Consider the following 20217-nt stretch of genomic DNA (forward strand, 5'->3'; position numbering starts at 1 on the left):
AATCCTTGAGATATTTCAAGGGCCCTTTGAAATACCCCAAGGCTATAAGTAAGTCTTTTAAATTTTAAATCTTGGAAATTCTGTCAATCAAGGATTGATTTGACTATTCATTTAAAGTGATGATAGAAGATATTTAACATTAATATAGGCTGACAGAAATTCAGTTTTTAGCATTGAGAGGCATGAATTTTTGAACATTAGTTGAGTATTTGAGTATGATACCACAATATATCATTATTTTACTAAACAGAACCTCAGTTTTTTTGACAATTATAGGAAAAACTTTTTTACACCCTTTTTGTTAAGGTTTGGGTCAGGCAGGAAGGAGTAGGTGGACCTGTGTTAGCCAGGGGTTTCTAGTAACAATGGGAAAGGCAGATAAAGCCTCTAGGCCTCCCACCTTGGCTGCCTGCCTAAGGCAATGTTGCGCAGAAGTGGAAGTATTGGAGAAAACTTGATCAACCCATTGTACCTGAGTGCATAATGTTGCTGGATGGAGAAGTGGAGTCTGAAGGCGGTCCGTCAGCAAATTGTCTTCTGACGGAGCCCGTGAGTGCAAGCTGTGTCTATTTTAGTTTTACTATCTTGTACCTCTTCCTTTTGATCGGGGGACTTCCAGCGGCAAGCACCCTATAAGCTATCTTAAGAGATGAGAAAAATAGAGCAAGCTTCAAAGCAGAATATTCATTCTTTAAATCCAATTCCCACAGGGACCACTTGAATGGACTTTTGGGTCATGTCTGTCTCCAGCCTTCTCAGTCTTCCAGTCAAGACTTACAGGCCTCCCAGGGGGAGCCTAGCTTGCAGCTGGCTACAATTCCCAAAACCATGCAGGGCGGTCCCTTATAAATTATTATGCATTGGATCTCTTGTAGTTTCACTTTCTAATTTATTATTTCTGCTATTTTTAACATTCATCCAAACAAACATTCACTTTTAGTTATTATAGTTTAACCTTAGTGTATTTTAAGTATACAAACTAATATAAAATAATAAATACTTTTTCTGCTTTCTTCCTGGAGTTCTGACGGAGTTTCCTGTGTTGTTGAGTTTCCTGTCTTATTGCCTTTCCTGTCTTGTTGCACAGGCCAGAACAAATAAGGTCCAGTGATGCTTTTGGCAGGCAGCCAGTTTTGTTTGTGCATATTGGGATTGTCACCACTATGGATTCTGGGGTGTTTTGAAAAATCTGAGTTGGTGCTTTATTCTACAAAACGCCTTTTAAATCTCCATGGAAAGCACCCGAAGTTGTCATTTCCTCATTTAGATTACTGACAAGGTACATTATTATTGATCCAAACCACTTCACGTTCATGGAAGAAACCCTTCCTTAGATTTTGAAGTGTGCTCATATATAGTATTCATTTGAGTGACATGAATGCCTGGGAGGGAGTGACTGTCTCCTGATGAGGTGGTGGGGATGAACTGGAAGGGGCAGGAGGGAGCTGGGCGGGGTGATGGGAACATCCCATGTCTTGATTGGGTGATGGTTACTCAGGTGTATGCAGTGATCAGAGCTGGAGCAGACGCTCAGGAGTGAGCATTGCCCCAGGGAATGTGGGCCTCTATAGGTACACAGCTTGTGAGGGGCACAAGGTGAAAGGTTCCTCTTCATCTTCATAGAGACCCAGGAGGAAAGGTGGCTGCCCCAGGTCACACAGATGCCTGGTTGTCAGGTCCAATTCTGGAGTCCAGGACTCCTGACTCAGACTAAGAGTGACCTCCGCTATATTTATAGAGACCAGACAGAGCTGAGAAGTCTCAGAGAAGAAGGGAGCTGCTGGTTCCAGTAAACAGAGCAGACCCCATAGAAAGTGAGTGTTTTGTTGGGGACAGTGGAGCAGTGTCATGACTGCTGTCCCCACGGCTGTGCAGAGCTGGGGATGCTGGGAACAGAGGGGCCTATGCTGTCACTGGACCATCAGGATCCTAAATCTTCTTCCATGTCTGCCCCCATCCACTGCATCCTATCTCATCCCATCCCATCAAAACGTTCTGCACCTCTCTGTTCAGGGTCAGGTTCACCACACAGAGGGCACCTATGGAGCTGTGCCACCCAGCAGGGCACCCGCTGGCTCAGGGAGACTACCGAGCACCTGACCCACGTCTAGGACAAATTTGAAGAGCTGTACTATAAACTAAATACTGTATTTCAAAGGATTTTAGGAAAAAAGAATACAAAATGTCTCAATACATGTGAAATAATATTTAGAAAATATTGAGTTAATGCCATACATTATTAAAATTAGCATTGTTCCTTTTTATTGTTTTCTAAGCTATTGGAAAACATAAACTACCTTTCCCAACTCATTTTATATCTTTATAAGACAGCAGGATACAGTGCACTGCACGAGTCTCATTTAATCCCCAGCACACTCCCATGAGATGGGAAGGGTTTGTCCCTTCTTACATATTAATTATTGCTCAGTGTCTGTTTGCCCCCTTCCAGACCTTCCTCAGGTTCTCAGAGAAACTTTACCACCTAATATACGTAGCAATTGTAATATTTTAGAACTCTTCCAGTAAAATTGGAGTAAATGTTATGAAATGTTGCTGATAAGAAAACTCTGGTGTGTATAAGAATTATAGAATTATAGTTGTATGTTCGTATGTGTACTGAGAGTTTTTTAGAATGTCATTCTTTTCAATTCATGATATTTTTTCATCCTAATAGACCTGCAGTTTTTACTTGTACTTATTCTACAGTAAGATTCATCCATGTTGGTAGGTGTCCATTTATTTATGTCTAACTACTTAATACTTATGGCTTAATACTATGTGATGTCATCTTTCTAGTTTTCTATTCTGTATTTGTTTCTATGGGGATGGAAATCTTGTGAAAAATGTATGTATTAGGTTTTTACATGGATTATCAGAATGAGAATATGCAAAAAAAAAAAAAAAAAGGAGAGAGAGAGAGAAAAGGCAAAAACGCCACCTCTGTGGGTGGCACTAGGGGGTCCCAGTTCTCTCTCTCACGCATTTTGAGCTTGTCTAAGATTAGATGACTAGCAGCTTCTACAGGGACCACTCTTTTCCACCTGACAGTTTTATAGGTTATGAATATTTGTATTATAAGTAGGTAGATGCTTATAAGTGAGCAGAGAAGTGGCATCCACGTGCAGACCTGTGTCTGAGTGTCCTTAAACTGAGCAGTTGTGCATGGGCCTCCTTCTCCCCATCTATGGACGTCAGTGGGGAGGGTGAGATGGGTTAGATATGAGGTTTAGATACGTTCTATGTCATGTGCCATTTCTGCTCATATGAGTAAATCTTCAGCTGCACCTAGGCTCGGGTGAGAGGGGACAAGAATCTGTTCCCACTGTCTGCGCTGGCCTCTGAGAGGAAGAGTGGACGGTACTCTTGATTTGTGTTAAATGTTTGCTAACTTGGCACTAGATGGACCCTCTCTCTTCTGGTGCTTTGTGAGTCTTAACCCCAGACAACCTTTATGGACTCAAATTGACTATTAAAGAATCTTAGTTCTTATAAAAGCATCTGTCTTCTGCAGTGCAAGTCTCACATAATGCCAATTTCTAAAACCTGTGAGAATTGGTCTAGAATTCCTGAAATATTGGGGTTTTGTCCTATTATTGCTTTGTTTCTCAGGGCTTACACGCTTCTCCCACTTCCTTTCAAGGTCGCACCCAGAGGCCCCCTCCCATTTCTGAGACACAGGTGTTTCCTGCCTCTGCTGTTTTGTGCAGGATGCTCTGACCTTCCTCTTTAGATGAAGATGTTAATGACTTTTCCTTAATCAGGTTTCAGAGAACTTGAGTGCTTATCTAAGGTATTAGCCTTTTCAGTGTTTGTCATGTTTATTCATTTAAAAGGTCAGCTTCACCAGAGTATGAAGTTCTTTTTTGTTTGTTTTACATCCAGTCCAAATAGCACCTGGCACACAATAGGCACTTACAAGTGTTTCATTAGTGGTTGGGTGTCTTCTCATGCTTCTTTCCAGTGGAAGGTGCTGCCTTTGAAGAGTTTGTTGGAAATATCATAGTACGAGGTAGGCAATTCAATACAAAATACTCATACATTTATGAATTCATATTTAATTAAATATGAAACCTCATAAAAAAAAAAAGGTGTGTTTTCTTCCCCTCTCATCCTCTTATTCTCCTGCCTCGTACAGCCGAGCAGTTGGGAAGGGGCATTGGGTCCCTGAGGGGCTAGCTGGCCCTGGTTGCTGGGGTGAATCTGTCACCCTTCTCCCATGGGCTTTCTGCACCTCTTGGGCCACTTTCACGTTCTCTCCCAACTGGCCTTTCTGCTTGCTTGTCAGTGGGCTAGATATGACTCAGCCCTGAGAGCTTATGGACACCCATTACCTGCCCCTTGGACTTGACTCAGTCTGTACCATGAAGGAGCCAAGCAGGCCCAGTTAGCAACACTCTGCAATGGCCTTGGATGCATCACGGTCAAGACATGGCCTTTTCCTTCCTTAGGACAGTTTTGGGTCACACAGAGCTGAGGCAGAGACATAGATAACCCCAAGGTTGACAAAGGTGCAAAGATCCTTAAAGGATCCTGATAAACATCAAAATGTTAATCCTCAAATTCTTGGGCAAAATTTAACTTTGCATTATGTATTATTTTATCGTCGTCGTCGTCGGCAGCCGTCCGTCTCGAGAGACGATGGTGTAGCTTCTTAAGAGTCTATCTGCACCTCCGAGAATGGCTGTGCAGTCCGACTCGGGAGTGACACAGTATCTGTCTCCTCCCGTGTTGAATCGACATCTTGCGATGACGCTGGAGTGTCCTCTCCAGTGAAGCTGAAGCTACAGAGCCTGGGCAGGGTGATATGGAGGGTCTGCTGTTGCCCATGCAGCAGACACCCCCCCCTCTTCGCAGCTGAAGGATCCAAGGGAAAGACGGAGTCAATACAGCTTGTCTTCAGGTGTGCCGCAGGAGTTGCCGGTGTTGACTACAACGTCAAACCGCCTTAGGGACTCCGGCTCTGGATTTTCTGTCGGGGTTTACTCCCTTAGCCTTTCCCCTAAAGAGGTATGCCGCAAGGCAGCGGAGGTTTTTTGGAGTCAGAGTTTTCCTTTTCTGATGTGCCCTGACTGGAAGATCGAACCAGCGACACTTAGCTCGCAGGCCGACGCTCAATCCACTGAGCCAAACCAGCCAGGGAATATTATTTTATACATATTGCTATATTTGGTTTGCTAACACTCTGTTAAGGATTCTTTTGTGTCTGCATTCAAGAGAGATATTGCTCTATAATTTTCTCTTTCTGTAATGTCTTTGTAAGGCTTAGGGATCAGGGTTCTGATGACCTTATAAAATAAGCTTAATTTTCTTGAGAGTTGTATAACATTGGTATTATTTCTTTCTGAAATGTTTGATAGCATTCATCAATAATACCACCTGGACCTGGACATTATTTGTTGCTATTTGTGTGTGTGTGTGTGAGGGGGTTGATAATAAATTCAAATCTTTTAATAGATATGGTTCTATTCTTTTAAGTGCTATCTTGGCAAGGAATTTGTCTCTTTTATCTAAGCTGTCAAATATATTGGCATAAAGTTGCTCATACTATTCTGTTATTATTCTTAATGGTCATTGATATCCTCTCTTTTATTTTGGTTTTGGTAATTTGTGTTTCCTCTCTTTTCCTTGATGGATTTTTTATTAATCTTTTCAGATAGCTATGCTTGGGTTTATTCTGTTTTCTGTTTCATAGGTGACTCCTTTCTCCTTTCTCTTCCTCCTGCTTCTGAAGTTGATCAGGGACGTTTATTCTCGTATATAATATTCATTAAGCAAACTACACAAATCATTTTCTTTGTCTCTGCCTCAAGCAGCAGCAGCTGCGTCCAGGAAGACACAGTAGTGGAAGACCTTGTAGAGAAAAACTAACTGGTGAAGCCTCTGTTTATTCCATCTTAGGTGAAGTTAGAACAGAAATATATGAGTGTGACTTTCCAAGGACTCAGTTCTTCAAAGCTGAGGTCTGCAGAGGGCTAGCTGAAGGATGCAGGTGAAGGCTCACAGAAACACCCGAATCAGCAATCAAACCAAAAGTACCTTCTAGAAAAGCAAATTCATCAACAGCTTCTATTGCATTATCCACATCTCTCCTCTGAAGGGCATCTTTTGCTATAGTCGCCACAAACAGTTCCTTGGCACGTACCAGAGGGAAGATGGCTTTCTGTCCCACGAGCATCACACTGGGTTCCACCTTCACCAAGACCTTTACTTGCAGCAAAGGCAGCCTGGAAATAGAAGCCCTGAGCTGCCTCCCCAGGATGCCTCCTTCTCGCAGGGCATCCCACTTCCAGCTGCTGCTGCCCCAAGACACCTTCTTTATTGTTATCTTTCCTTTACTTGTTTGGGGTTTATTTGCTCTTCCCTTTCTAGCTTCCTTTTAAAAGTTTTTCCTTTTAATTAATAAATTTTTTTTCAATTACAGTTTACATTCAGTGTTATTTTGTATTAGTTTCAGGTGTATCATATAGTAGTTAGACAATCATATACTTTACAAAATGTCTCTCCTGATATTTTCAGTACCCACCTAACACCATACACAGTTATTACAATATTGTTAACTATATTCCCTGTGCTGTACTTTACATCCCCATGACTATTTTGTAACTACCAATCTGTACTTCTCAATTCCCTCACCTTTTTCACCCAATCCCCCAATCCCCCTCCCCTCTTGCAAACATCAGTTTCCTCTCTATACCTATGAGTCTGTTTCTGTTTTGTTATTCATTCATTTTGTTTTTTAGATTCAATATGTAAGTGAGATTATATGGTATTTGTCTTTCTCTGATTTATTTCACTTAACAGAATACCCTCGAGAGCCACCTGAGGCAGGACAGTAAGAAACTAGGAAAATTCCTTGGCAAGGAGACTGGAGAAACTGAGACAGACAGCTGAACAATTTACAGCCAGATACAGAAGGTCACCTCCCTAGAGACAACATCTGGGCCTCAGCTGTATCTTAGCTCTAAGCCCAGAAAACCAGCAAAACCAGGAGGGTGGTGCCAGGACCAGCTGCAATGACTAATGACCCCCTGCGCTGGTACTGACCAATCAGTGGAGACCACGACCCTGAAAGGGCACATCTGGAGAACAGATGAATATTCCACTGAGACCCTCCCCTGAGACCTCCCCTAAGACCTCTGCCTGCAAGAGAGAAATAAAAACTCAAGACAATGGATCCAGGGCACACTTTTCCCTTGTCACCCTTCTTCTCTCCCCATAGGTATATATCTCCTAAACTCTAAAAGACCCCATAAGCGTTGACCAATGTGGCTCAGTGGGTTGGGCATCGTCCAGCAAAGTGAAAGGTTGCCAGTTGATTCCCAGTCAGGGCACAAACCTGAGTTGCAGGCCAGGTCCCTGGTTGGGGGCATGCAAGACACAACAGATTGATGTTTCTCGTCCACATGGATGTTTCTCCCCCCTTTCTCCCTCCCTCCTTATCCTCCCTCTAAAAATAAACAAAATCTTTAAAAATTAAAAAAAGACAGCTATTAGGTTCCAACTACAGAAAGTAAAAACACCACACACTACCAACTGGCCCTAGGCCAGACCTGCTCATGGCTAGTTCTCCTGTTCAGTAACATATCCATGCTGTGGCAAATGGGAAAATTTTGATCTTTTATATGGCCGAGTAATATCCCATTCTGTGTGTATATATATCCCAGAGCTTTTTAAAAGTTTTTAAAATTCATCAGCTGAGGATATATTTATTGATTTCAGAGACAGAGGAAAGGAGATAGAGAGATGGAGAGAAAGAAATGTCGATGTGAGAGAAAAACATGGCTTGCTTCCTACATGTGCCCTGACTGGGGATCAAACAACAACCTTTCAATATACAGGACAATGCTTCAACCAACTGAGCCACCCAGCCAGGGCTGTACCACAGCTTTTTTATCCATTTGCCTACTGATGGGCCCTTGGGTTGCCTCCATAGCTTGGCTATGGTAAATAACGCTGCAATGAACATAGGGCTGTGTATATTCTTTTGAATTAGTGTTTTGAGTTTCTTTGGATATATACCTATAAGTGAAATCTCTGTGTTACATTAGGCAGTTCCATTTTTACATTTTTGAGAAACTCTATAATGATTTCCACAATGGCTGCACCACTCCACATTTCTACCAACAGTGCACTAGGGTTCCCTTTTCTCCACATTCTTGCCAACACTTGTTTGTTGATTTGTTGATGATGGCCATTCTGATAGGTATGAGGTGATATCTCATTGTGGTTTTAATTTGCATTTGTATTTCTCTGATAATTAGAGATGTTGAGCATCTTTTCATGTGCCTATTAACCATCTGTATGTTCTATATGGAGATGTGTCTGTTTATTTAGGTCCTTTGCTTAATTTTGGGTTTTTTTTTTTTTTTTTTTTAGGTATTGAGGTTTTATAAATTATTTTGGAGTTTTATGAATTTTCTAAATTTTAAACATTAACCCCTTATCAGATGTATCATTGGCAAATATGTGCTCCCATTCAGTGGGTTGTCTTTTTATTTTGTTGATGGTTTCCTTTGCTGTACAAAAACTTTTAGTTTGATGTTGTATCATGTGTTAATTTTTTACTTCTGTTTCCCTTGCCTGAGGAGATATATCAGAAAAAAATATTACTAAAAGAAAAGCCCAGATTTTACTGCCTATGTTTCCTTCTATGATTTTTATGGTAGTGAGCCTTACATTTATGAGTTTAATCCATTTTGAGCTTATTATTGTATATGCTGTAAAATGGTGGTCTAGTTTCTTTTTTTTTTCATGTATCTGTCCAATTTTTCCAACACCATTTATTGAATAGACTATCTTTACCCCAGTGTAGATTTTTGCCTCCTTTCAAATATTAATTGACCATAAAGGAATGGGTTTATTTCTGGGCTCTCTATTCTGTTCCACTGATCTATATGTGTTTTAATGCCAGTACAATGCTGATTACTATGGCCTCATAGTATAGTTTGATATCAGATAGTGTGAGTCCTCCAAATTTGTTCTTATTTCTCAATATGGGTGTAGCTATTTGGAGTATTTGTGGTTCCAAATGAATTTTTAGATTATTTTCTCTCATTCTGTGAAATACACCATTGGTATTTTGATAGAAATTACACTGAATATATAAATTGCTTTGGGAAGTCTGTATTTTTAACAGTATTAATTCTTCCTATCCATGAGCATGGTATAGTCTTGCATTTATTTGTAACTTCTTCAATTTCTTTCTTCAATGTCTTATGTTTTTTTAATTACAGATCTTTTACATTCTTGTTTACATTTATTTCTGGGTATTTTATTTTTTGAGGCCATTGTAAATGTTATAGTTTTCTTAATTTTCTTTCTGATAGTTCATTATTGCTGTATAAACATGTAACCGATCAATGAGTATTTATTTTGAATTCTGCTACTTTACTAAATTCAGTTCCAGGAGGATTTTTGGTGGAATCTTTAGCACTCTCTCTATGTAGTAACAAGTTATCTGCAAATAATGACAGTTTACTTTCTTTTTAATTTGGATGCCTTTTATTTATTATTTTCTGATAGCTGTGGCTGGGACTTCCAGTACCATGTTGTATAAAAGTGGTGAAAACAGACATCCCATCTGGTTTCTGATCTTAAAAGAATTACTTTTAGTTTTTTCCCCATTGAGTATGATGTTAGCTATGGGTTTCTTATATATGGCCTTTATTATGTTGAGATATTTTCCATCTATTCCCACTTTGCTAAGAGTCATTATTATAAATGAGTGATTGGGGAGAGACCACTGTTATCCATTTATTTATGCATTTATTGGTTGATTCTTATATGTGCACTGACTGGGGATTGAACCTACAACCTTGGTGTATTTGAATGACACTATAACCAACTGAACTACCCAGCCCAGGTTGCAATTATGTTTCTTGGAATTTATCCAAATAATTTGAAAATGTATGTCCACAAAAAAAAATCATGGATGTTTATAATCGGTTTATTCAGAATTGCCAAAACTTGGAAGCAACCAAGATGTCCCTCAGTACGTGAATGGATAAACAAACTGTGGTACATCCATACAATAGAATATTTTTAGCAATATAAAGAAATAATCTATTAGGCTGTGAAAAGATATGGAAGAATCTTAAATGCATATTACTAAGTGAAAGAGGCTAATATAGAAAGGCTATATACTGTATGATTCCAACCATATGACATTTTATAAAAGGCAACATTATGAAGATAGTAAAAACAAAAAAAATCAGTGGTTGTCATGGGTTGGGTGGAAGAAGGAATAAATAGGTAGAACACAGAGGAACTTTAGGGCAATGAAAGTATTCTGTATGATACTATCATACATGTCACTATATGTTTACCAAATATACCAAAACCTGTACAATGTACAACAGTAAGAGTTAACCCTAATGTAATCTGTGAACTTTGATAGAATAATGATATGTCAATTTAGGGTCATCAACTGTAATTAATGTACCACTCTGGTGGGGATGTTGATGGTGGTGTAGGCTGTGCATGTGTGGGGGAGGGGATATATGGAAAATCTCTTTACTTTCCACTCAATTTTACTGTGGATTTAAACTGCTCTGTTACAGAAGAAATCATATATTCCTGTAATTCAAAGCTCAGGAAAATGAACTGGGAGTTTCCTGAAATCACTTTCTTGGCAGAAAATATCCACTGTGACTCTTGCTTGGGTTACAGAGTCACGATCATAAAGTAACTTCTAGAGACTAGCAGAAAAACAACAACAAAAGTATCTGTGAGAAAGCTTGAACCACCCTTTTATTTTTTTTAAAGATTCTATTTATTTATCTTTAGAGGGAGGGGTAGGGAGGGAAAAAGAGAGGGGGAGAAACATTGATGTGCAAGAGAAACATCAATTGCTTGCATCTCGCACACCCACAACCAGGGATGTGTCCTCCAACCCAGGCATGTGCCCTGACTGGAACTAAACTGGCCACCATTCTGTTTGTGGGAAGACAAACCAGTAAGGGCTGAACCACCCTTTTACACATTAGCAAAAAAAAATCACCTAGCAACACTCAGCTAACACATGCACCCAAATGGCTTTTATGTCTCAAACTAGAAATTGCCAAGAAGTTCTCTCAATTTGGACCACATAAATCCCCCGAGAGTGAGAAATAACCTTTAAGACATGAGAAATGAGAGAAAGAGGGTGAGAGGCACACACATATACACAGAGTGTGAGAGAAAAAGAGGTATTTACTGTGCAGCTATTGCTTACTGTTAAGCTGGGTTCTCATATATGTTGCTACCATTTGAAGTAGGTATTACTATACTCTTCTATATCCTTGTCTAGAAAAGGATTTGCAGAGAAGGAAACAGGCTCAGAGAGATCAAGTAACTTGCCCAACATCATACAGTTACCAATAGCTACAAACAAAATTCACCGCAAATACTTCATTTAGCACAGCCCACTGTGCCATAGTTAATGTAGATTATTTTTTTACCAATATCAACACACTGCCTTCCAAACTATCTGCATGAAAAATATACAGGTATAAAATAAAAACTGGTCCTAGTTATCACCACATGTATTGGAACGTTTTTCTGTATTTTGAAAGTTGGTACTTGTGTTTCAGTCTATATCACTAATAGCATGTCCATCAGTCCTGGAAGGAACAGGTCCAGGTATGACTCCTTACAGTCCTGTGACTGTTTTTGTACTTTATTTCAGATTTACCTTTTAAATGCATTATATATGTAAGTAGCTGCACTATTTATTTTTGTTTGTGTTTTATGTTTCATTTTTGGTATTGTCTCCCAGAGAGTATAACTGCACACAGTGCTATGTCAGCAATTTGCTTAATTCACGATGTGGCTTCTTCTAAAGTGCACACTGCCTGTCTTGAGTTACTCTGGCTGCTATAACAAAATTCCACAGACATGGGGCTTAAACAACAAAAATTTATTTCTTATCCTTCTGGAGGCTGCAAAGTCCAAGAACAAGGTGCTGACAGATTTGCTTCTTGGTAAAGTTCTTTTCCTGGCTTGTAGACAGCTGCCTTCTCACTCTGTGTGCATGTGACTTTTCCTTCATGTCTTAGAATGAAGAGAGAAAGCTCTGGTGTCTCCTCTTTTTATAAAAACACTAATTACATTATAGAGGCTTCTGCCCTCATGATCTTATCTAAACCTAAGCACCCCTAATGGCCTCACCTCCTAACACAACCACATTGTGGGGTAGGAGTTCAACATAAATTTTGGGATGGGGGACACAATCATTCAGTCTGTAACAGTGCTGGCAAAATAAAAACCTTTATATATTTATGTACAGTATCTACTGACTCTTGTGGAAAAACATTTTGGCTTAAAATAACAGAAGTTTATTTTCTCACAGTTGTGGAGCTAGAAGTCTGAAATCAAGGTGCTGGTAGGGCCATGCCCCCTCTGAAACTTATAGGGGATGATACTTCCTTGCCTCTTCCAGCTTTTTGTGGCCCCAGATGTTCCTAGGTTTACGACAGCATCACTCCAAACTCTGCCTCCTTGGTCACTCAGCATCCTCCCTATATTCTTTGTCTTCATAGAGTGGCTTCTTATTAGGACAGCAGTCATATTGAATTAGAAGCCCACCCTACTCCAGTAGGAGCTCATCTTTTTAAAAAATTGTAGTAAAATATACATAGGTAAAATTTAACATTTTAACCAGTTTAAATGTACATTTAAGTGGCTTTAAGTACATTAACATTGTTGTACAACCAGCACCATTGTCAATCTTTAGACTTTTTAAAATCTTCCCATACTAAAGCTTTATATTTATTAAACATTAAGAACTCATTCTGCCCTTTCCATACCTTTGATAACCAATGTTCCACTTTCTGTCTCAATAAACTGGACTGTTCTAGGTACCTCATATAGGTGGAATCCTACAGTATTTGTCCTTGTGTGACTGGTTTAGGTTAGCAGCATGTCTTCAAAATTCTTCCATGTTGTAGTATGTGTCAGAATTCTTTCCTTTTTAAGGTTAAATAACATCTCATTACATATACCAAATTTTGTTTATCCATTCATTTGTTCTGGACATTTGAGATACTTCCACCTTTTTTTTTTTGCTTATGTGACTAATGCTTTTTTGTTTTTGTGACTAATGCTTCTATGAACATGAGTATACTGACATTTGTTCAAATACCTACTTACAATTCTTTTGTGTATATAGCCAGAAGTGGAATTGCTGCATCACAGGATACTTCTATTTTTATTATTATTTTAGAAACTGCCACACTGCTTTCCACAGTGGCTGCACAGTTCTACATTTCCACCAGCAGTGGCGTACAAGGGTTCCAATTTCTCCACATGCTTGCCAATAATAGTTACTCTGTAGTCTTTTGATAATAGTGATCCTAATGAGAATAAACTGGTATATCCCATGTGGTTTTGACTTGTATTTTCTTAATAATTAATGATGTCATTCTTACTGATTTTCTGCCTGATGGATCTGTCCATTACTGATAGAAAGCTGTTGAAGTTTTCAGGTCTAATAGTAAATTCATCTATTTCTCCTTGCATTTCTATCAATTTTTGCCCTATGTATAGTTTGATACTCTGTGGTCAGGTGCATACACATTAAAATTATTACATCTTCTTGGAGAATTGACCTTTATTTTTCCTTCTTTCTTTCTTTTCCCTCCCCTGACCCGCCCACCCCCTCTTCTCCCACAGTCAATCCCCAACCTCTTATTCATGTCCATGGGTCATTTATACTAGTTCCTTGACTAGACACTTTCCCTTCTTTCTCCCCTTCTCCCTCTCCCCCCTCCCCTCTAATCACTGTCAGTCTGTTTCTTGTTTCAATAACTGTTTCTATTTTGCTCGTTTGTTTGTTTTGTTGATTAGGTTCCTGTATTAGGTGAGATCATATGGTATTTGTTGCCTGGGTTATTTCGCTAAACATAGTATTCTCTAGTTCCATCCATATTGTTACAAAAGGTAGGAGTTCCTTCTTTCTTTCTGCTGCATCGTATTCCATCATGTAAATGTATCACAGTTTTTTGATCCACTCATTCACTGATGGGCACTTAGGCGGTTTCCAGCACTTGGCTGTTGTAAATAGCGCTGCTATGAACATAGGGGTACACAGGTTCTTCTGAAATTGGTGTTTCAGGATTCTCTGGGTATAATCCTAGCAGTGAAATTGCTGGGTCAAAAGGCAGTTTCATTTTTAGTTTTTTGAGGAAATTCCATATTGTTTTCCACAGTGGCTGCACCAGTCTGCATTCCCACCAACAGTGCACTAGGGTTCCCTTTTCTCCACATCCTCACCAGCACTTGTTGTTTGTTGATTTGTTGATGGCCATTCTGACAGGTGTAAAGTGGTATCTCACTGTGGTTTTTATTTGCATCTCTCTGATGGCTAGTGATATTGAGCATCCTTTCATATGTCTATGGGCCCTCTGTATGTCCTCCATGGAGAAGTGTTTGTTCAGGTCCTTTGCCCATTTTTTAATTTGATGGTTTGTCTTCCTGATGTTGAGTTGTATGAGTTCTTTGTATATTTTGGAGATCAAACACTTGTCCGAAGTGTCATTTGCAAATATGTTTTCCCATATGGTTGGATCCCTTTTCATCTTGCTGATGTTTTCTTACACTGAGAAGAAACTTTTTTGTTTGATGTACTGTAGTCTCATTTCTTTATTTCCCTTGCCCTAGGAGATATATCAGCCAAAATACTGCTATGTGAGATATATGAATTTTTCCTGCCTATGTACTCCACTAGGGCTTTTATGGTGTCACACCTTACATTTAAGTCTTTTTTCCATCTTGAGTTTATTCTGGTGCATGGTGTAAATTGATGGTCTAGTTTCATTTTTTTTTTTCATGTCCCTGTCCAGTTTTCCCAACACCATTTGTTGAAGAGGTTATCTTTATTCCATTTTATGCTTGTGCCCCCTCTGTCAAATATTAATTGACCATAGAGAACTGGATTTATTACTGGACTCTCTATTCTATTCCATTAGTCTGTTTGTCTGTTCTTATGCCAGTACCAAGCTGTTTTGATTACAGTGGCCTTGTAATTCAGTTTGATATCAGGCATTGTGATTCCTTCTACTTTGTTCTTCTCAAGATTGCTGAGGCTATTCGGGGTTGTTTTGGTTCCATAAAAATTTTTGAAGTATTTGTTCTAGGTCTGTGAAATATGTCATTAGTATTTAAATAGGGATCACATTGAATCTATAAATTGCTTTGGGTAGTATGGTCATTTTAATGATGTTAATTCTTCCAATCCATAAACATGGTATATGCTTCCATTTATTTGTATCTTCTTTAATTTATTGTGTTCTGTAGTTTTCCAAGTACAGGTCTTTTACCTCTTTGGTTAAGTTTATTCCTAAGTACTTTATTTTTCTTGTTGCTATAGTATATGGAATTTTTTTCTAGTTTCTATCTCTGATATTTCATTGTGGTGTAAAGAAATGCCTTTGATTTCTGAATATTGACTTTGTATCCCACTATTTTGCCAAATTCACTTATTAGGTCTAGTAGTTTTGGGGTGGAATCTTTAGGGTACGCTATATACAGTATCATGTCATCTACAAATAATGACAGTTTTACCTCTTCCTTTCCAATTTGGATGCCTTTTATTTCTTTTTCTTGTCTGATTGCTATGGCTAGAACTTCCAAAACTATGTTGAATAGAAGTGGAGAGAGTGGACATCCTTGTTTTGTTCCTGATCTTAGGGGGATGGCTTTCACTTTTTGCCCATTGAGTATGATGTTGGCATCAGGTTTCTTGTATATGGCCTTTATTATATAGAGGTGTGCTCCCACAAGTCCCACTTTGCTGAGGGTTTTTATTGTAAACGGGTACTGTACTTTATCAAATGCTTTTTCAACATCTGTTTATATGATCATGTGATTTTTTTTCATTTTAGTTTATTTTATGTATTACATTTATTGATTTTTGAATATTAAACCATCCTTGTATCCCTGGAATGAATCCCACTAGACCATGGTGTACGATCTTTTTAATGTATTGCTGGGTCCAGTTTGCCAATACTTTGTTGAGGATTTTAGCATCTATGTTCATTAGCAATATTGGCCTGTAGTTTTCTTTCTTTGTTGTGTCTTGACCTGGTTTTGGAATTAGAATAATACTGGCCTCATAGAAAGAATTTGGGAGTCTTTCCTCTTCTTGGATTTTTGGGAATAGTTTGAGAAGGAAAGGAGTTAGTTCTTCCCTAAATGTTTAGTAAAGTTCACCTGTGAAGCCATTCAGTCTGGGGCTTTTTTGTGCTGGGAGTTTTTTGATTACTGCTTCACTTTCACTAGTTGTTATCAGTCTATTCAGGCTTTCTGCTTCTTCTTGATTCAGTTTTGGAAGATTATATGTTTCCAGAAATTTGTCTATTTTACCTAGGTTGTCAAATTTCTTGTCATATAGTTGTTCATAGTGATTTCTTACAATACTTTGTATTTCTGTGGTATCAGTTGTGATTTCTCCTCTTTCATTTCTAATTTTATTTATTTGGGTCCTCTCTCCTTTTTTCTTGATGAGTCTGGTTAAAGGCTTGTTAATTTTGTTTATCTTTTCAAAGAACCAGCTACTGGATTTATTGATCCTTTGAATTGTTCTTTTAGTCTCTATGTCATTTGACTCTGCCCTGATCTTATTTCCTTCCTTCTACTTGCTCTGGGCTTTGTTTGTTGTTGTTTCTCTAGGTCTTATAGATGTAGGGGCAGGTTGTTTATTTGAGATTTTTCTACCCTTTTTAGGTAGGCCTGTATTGGTATAAACTTCCTTCTCAGGATTGTCTTCACTGTGTCTCATAGGTTTTGGGTTGTTGTGTGTTTATTTTCATTTGTTTCCAGAAACTTTTTGATTTCTTCCTTGATCTCATTGTTAAGCCATTCATTATTTAATAGCATGTTATTCAGTCTCCATGAATTTGAATGACTGGGTTTTTCCCTTGAGGTTAGTTTCTAGTTTCAAATTGTTATGATATGAGAAGATGTTTGATATAATTTCAATTTTCTTGAATTTGTTGAGGCTTGTTTTGTGTCCTACCTTGTGGTCTATCTTTGAAAATGTTCCATGTGCATTTGGAGAGAATGTACATTTTGCTTCTTTGGGCTGAAAGGTTCTGTATATATCAATTAAGTCCATTTGATCTAAAGTGTTGTCCAATGCCACAATATCCTTGGTGTTTCTTTGCTTGGAAGATCTGTATATTGTTGACAATGGAGTGTTAAAGTCCCCTACTATGAGTGTGTTGCTGTTGATATCCTTCTTCAAGTCCTCCAAAATTGTCTTTATATGTTTGGGTACTCCTATGTTGGGTGCATAAATGTTTACAAGGGTTATATATTTTTGATGGATTATTCCCTTAAGTATTATGAAATATCCTTCTCTGTCTCTTTTTATGGCCTTTGTTGTGAAATCTTTTTTGTCTCATATAAGTATTGCTAATCCAGCTTTTTTGTCATGTCCATTTGCTTGAAATATTTTTTTCCATCCCTTTACTTTGAGTCTGTGTAGATATTTTGTTCCGAGGTGGGTCTCTTGAAGACAGCATATATGTGGGTCATGCTTTCTTATCCATTCAGCTACCCTATGTCTTTTGATTGGAGCATTTAATCCATTTACATTTAAGGTTTATTATTGTTAGGTACTTATTCATTGTCATTTTCCCCCTTTGTACTCATGTTCCTCTCTGTCTCTCTCTGTTTCTTCATCTTCTTAAAGCAGACCTTTTGGCATCTCTTGCAACGCTGGTTTGGTGGAGATGTATTATTTTAGCCTTCTTATCTTGGAAACTCCTTATTTCCCCTTCCATTCTGAATGAGAGCCTTGATTGGTAGAGTAGTCTTGGTTGTAGGCCTTTGTTTTTCATTGCTGGGAATATTTTTTGCCATTCCCTTCTGGCTTGTAGTGTTTCTTTTGAGAAATCTGCTGATAGCCTTATTGGAGCTCCTTTCTATGTTATTAGCTGTTTCTCTCTTGCTGCTTTTAGGAATCTCTCTTTGTCTTTGAATGTTGCCATTTTAATTCTGATGTGTCTTGAAGTGGGCCTCTTTGGGTTCATTTTCATTGGAACCCTCTGTGCTTTCCGGACTTGTGTGACATTTTCCTTTCATCAAGTTATGGAAGTTTTCTGTCATTATTTTTTCTAACAGGTTTTCTATTCCTTGCTCCTCTTCTCCTTCTGGTACCCCTGTGATATGTATATTATTACATTTCATATTGTCCTGCTCCTCTCTTAAAACCTCTTCATTCTTTTTCAGTCTTTTTTGTTTTGTTGTCTGGGAATTTTGTTTGTGTGTACATTGTCCTCCAGCTCGTTGATTATCATCATCCCTGCTTCACCTAGCCTGCTTTTGATTCCTTCTAATATGTTCTTCAGTTAAGAAATTGTATTCTTCTTTTCCACCTGGCTCCTATTGATAGTTTCTATGTCCTTTTTAATGCCGGTGTAGTTTGCAGTAAGTTCCTGTAGCTTCCCTGGAGTTCTTCATAGTTTCCTGGAGTTCTTTGTAGTTTTCTTTGAGCTCACTGAGCTCAGTGAGCTTCTTTATAATCATTGTTTTGAATTCTATGTCTGATAGTTTGATTGCCTCTATTTCATTTAGCACTCTTTTTAGGGATTCCTCCTTTCCTTTCATTGGGGGGGGTTATTCCTTTGTCTCCCCATTTTAGGTTACTCTTCTTGTTTGTTTCTGTGTCTTAGATTGATCTGCTTTAATTTCCTGTCTTCATGGTATGACCTTCTTTGGTAGGAGACCTGTGGGATTCAGTGGTGCAGTCTCCCTGATCTCCTGAACTTGAGCTCTTGGAATGTCCTTTATGCCATTTATTTGTGCTGTCTCATTGTACTTGGGTTTTGGTTGTTGTTATGTTGCTGTTTGGTGGGTCCTTCCCTTTGGGTAGCTGACTGAGAGTCACTCTGCCCACCACATCTTGTATACTGTTGTAGAGGTGCACTTTCTTTACTTCCTGGATCTGTCTCTGGTGATGTCAGATCATGTCCCAGCCTGGGCCTACACAGCCTGTTTGAGACTACCAGAGATCCACTGTCTTTTTCTCCTTCCATTGTTAATCTATTCAGAATTGACCTTTCTTTATTGTATATTTTCCTTTTTCTCCCTGATGATTTTCCTTACTGTGAAGTATACTTTGTCTGAAATCAAAATAGGTATTACAGCTATATAGTTTTATTGTTAGCATATTTTTTCCTTTTACCTTTTACTTTTTTCTATCTGTGTCTAAATACTTTTTTTTTTTTTTTACAGACATTGTATACTTGGGTGTTTGTATTTATCCATCCTGATGGTTTCTGTGTTGTAGTTGGTATAGTGATCCTATTGGTGTTTGAAATTATTATTTATATAACTAGATTAATCTACCATATTTGTTATGGTTCTCTATTCATTGCTTTAGTTCTTTGTTTTTTGTCTTTGACTATCACTTTTTCTGGTCTATAGGTTTAATTGAATACGGTATATAATTCTATTTTTAACCTCTATAAGCATATGTTTTACTTCTATGTTTTTTACTTTCTTTAGTGATTGCCCTTCAGTATACAATATAAACTTAAAACTAATCCAAGTTCTTTTTCAAGTAACACTATATCACTTCACAGCTAATACAAGTAACTTATAGCAGTGTAGTCTCAATTTCTTCCTACTATTACTTATAGCATTGCTTTCATTCATTTCACTTAAGAAAAAGTTATAATTAAAACATTGTGGCTATTATTATTTTGAACAAAATGTTACCTGTTTGATCAAATAAATAAAATAAAAAATTTATATTTGCCTTTATTCATTCCTTCACTAATGCTCTTCCTTTCTTTATGCAGATCCGAGTTTCTGATATATACCATTTTCCTTCTTCCTGAAGATTTTTAAAAAAGATTTACTATTTATTTTTAGTGAGAGGAGAAGAGAGGGAGAAAAAGAGGGAGAGAAAATGCTTGGTTGCTTCTACTATACCCCCAACTGGGGACCTAGCCTGCAACCCAGTCATGTGCCCTGACCAGGAATCAAACTAGCAACCTTTGGTTCGCAGGCTGGTGCTGAAGCCACTAAGCCACAACAGCCAGGGCAGATTTTTTTTAAAAACGTATCTTGCAAGGCAGGTCTACTAACAAAAAGTTCCCTCAATATTTGTTTGTCAGAGCAAGTCTTTCTCTTTTGCTTTGGAAGGATAATTTTGCTTGATACAAAATTCTAGGTTGGTGAATTTCTTTACTTTCACACTTTAAATATTTCCCACACTTTCTTCTTGCTTGC

General features: G+C 38.3%; 1 long non-coding RNA gene and 1 pseudogene across 1 annotated transcript in view; one reads left to right on the forward strand and one right to left on the reverse strand.

Moving 5' to 3' along the window:
- Positions 1-449: 449 nt before the first annotated feature.
- Positions 450-20217, forward strand: part of LOC150000213 (uncharacterized) — a 35583-nt gene continuing 15815 nt past the window's right edge. The window contains exon 1 of the long non-coding RNA XR_016513645.1: positions 450-549. This is a non-coding gene — a long non-coding RNA (uncharacterized LOC150000213). The remainder of the gene's footprint in view (positions 550-20217) is intronic.
- Positions 5942-7558, reverse strand: LOC150000214 (DNA polymerase epsilon subunit 4 pseudogene; annotated as a pseudogene).

This window comes from Furipterus horrens, unplaced genomic scaffold (genome assembly GCF_987537825.1).
Source record: "Furipterus horrens unplaced genomic scaffold, mFurHor1.1.pri manual_scaffold_10, whole genome shotgun sequence".
NCBI classification, from domain to species: Eukaryota; Metazoa; Chordata; class Mammalia; order Chiroptera; family Furipteridae; genus Furipterus; species Furipterus horrens.